This window comes from Vulpes vulpes, chromosome 6 (genome assembly GCF_048418805.1).
Source record: "Vulpes vulpes isolate BD-2025 chromosome 6, VulVul3, whole genome shotgun sequence".
Taxonomy (NCBI): Eukaryota; Metazoa; Chordata; class Mammalia; order Carnivora; family Canidae; genus Vulpes; species Vulpes vulpes.
The window spans coordinates 74,588,446-74,590,363 of NC_132785.1; the positions used below are offsets into that span (position 1 = coordinate 74,588,446).

Below are 1,918 nucleotides of genomic sequence, written 5' to 3' on the forward strand. Positions count from 1 at the left end.
TGCGCTCTGGGGGCCAATCTCGCCTTCCTTCCCCCCTGCCCCTTTCTGCAGGTGGAGACCCCAGCGGTCGGAGGCCGGAGAGCGGACAAGGTGCAAGTATTGCGTCTGTCTTACCTCCCCGGGCCACACGCACACGTGCAGCGGGGGAATCGGCGCCCCGGCTGACTACCGAGGTGCGGGTGTGGCGCGGCGTGCGAGCCGTCCCTGCTCCCTCGGCGGGAACACTGCCCCCCCGCGGCTGCAGGGACAGGTGCAACGGCACGGGAAGCCTCGAGGGTCCTCGGGCCACCCCCGGGCCTCGCGTCGCCCAGAGACCTGAAGGCGCCTCCGAGGTTCTCGCTCATCACCACGGCCCGGCCCGTGGGGGCCCCCGCGGCATCTCGCTTCGGCCAACGTCCGCCTCGACGCGAGCGCGCGGTGGGCAATGGCTTGGGAACTAGCACCCTGAGGTGCTAGTCGCGTCCCACCAAGTAGATCAGACGGTCTTCTGTCTCCGTAAGTCTGTATCTTTCGGGACCATACGAGGGGCAGGAAAGAGGGCGACAGAGCCTGCAGCCGGGAGGGACGGAAGCAGGGACCGCCCCAGGAGGTGGGGCAGGAGGCCGAGACCGAGACCGAGACCGAGACCCAGGTGGAGAGGGGCAGTTTTCACGAACGCCCAGACGCCGGGCCGCCTCGGGGGCTGGCCGAGGGCACAAGCCCTTTGCCCACTGCTGTCTGTCTGGGGCGGGGGCGGGGGCGGGGGCGGGAAAGGAGTGGAAAGGGCGCGGGGACGCGCGTGTAGGTAGGCTGCGGGAAGAAGGCGCAGGCGTGTGCCCCTGGCGACGGCACGCGCGCGGCTGAGTAGGGGGCTGTCCCCTAAAGGTTTCCCCGACTTGGGCCTGGGGGAAGACGACGACGCAGGCTGCCAGGGCCGGCGCTGCGGGGCCGTGGCTTCCCGGAGGGCGCAAAAGCGTCAGGCACCTCCTTCGAGCCGGAATCGAACCAGCGACCTAAGGATGTCCGTGCCTAGCCAGCCTACAGTCCTCCGCTCTACCAGCTGAGCTACCGAAGGGTGCGCGCTCACACGCCTGGGTCGTTACTCCAAGTAACGTTTCTGCAAGTGACGGAGGCCACCGCCCTGGCGTGCCGCCGCCCCCGCCTGCCTCGGCGGCGCGGTGGGAACCGCCGCGGAAGGAGCGGAGCCCGCGCCGCCCGCCGCGCCGCTTTCCCCGCGGGGCGGCGAGTGCCTGCGCTCGGCAGCTGCCCGGCCGGGGCCGGCCTCCCGGGTCGACGACTGTCCGCGGCCTGGGCTCGGGCTCGGGCTCGGGCTCTCGCCCGCTGCCTCAGTCCCCCTCCCGTCCCCGGGTGGGGACGACCCGGTTCCGGGGGTGGGGGGGCGCGCTGGCGAGCCGGCGAGCTGGCGAGCCCCACGCGTGCGGTGGGGGAGGGAGGCCCCCCTCCCCGGACCCCACAAGGCGCGCACCAGGTAGGCGGCTGCGACCGCCTCACTACCTGCTGAGTGTTTAAATGCCTTTAGTTCAAAATGATCCTTAGGCCAAAACGACATTTCCTGGCTATGCCGCCCGCCCTTCAAAGCCAATAGCATCCTTTAAAAAAAAAAAAAAAAAAAAAAAAAAAGATTTTATTTACTTATCCATAGAGACACAGAGAGAGAGGGGCAGAGGCACAAGCCGGCTCCGTGCAGGGAGTCCGACGTGGGACTTGATCCACGGTCCCCAGGATCAGACTCTGGGCTGCAGGCGGCGCTAAACCGCTGCGCCACCGGGGCCGCCCGGCCAATAGCATCCTTGATTGATTTCTTTGCTTTCGCCCCTGCGGCGAGATTTCTTATTTTTATTTTATGTATTTACTATTCCTATTGTTTAAAAAATAATAATGGGGAGTGGGAAGTGGAGGATTCAGATCAAGCCACTCC

General features: G+C 66.5%; 1 non-coding gene across 1 annotated transcript; it reads right to left on the minus strand.

The window, feature by feature from the left end:
- Positions 1-964: 964 nt before the first annotated feature.
- On the minus strand, positions 965-1,054 carry TRNAY-GUA (transfer RNA tyrosine (anticodon GUA)). The gene is given in 2 exon segments: positions 965-1,000; positions 1,018-1,054. It is a non-coding gene; the product is annotated as a tRNA-Tyr (tRNA).
- Positions 1,055-1,918: the final 864 nt, after the last annotated feature.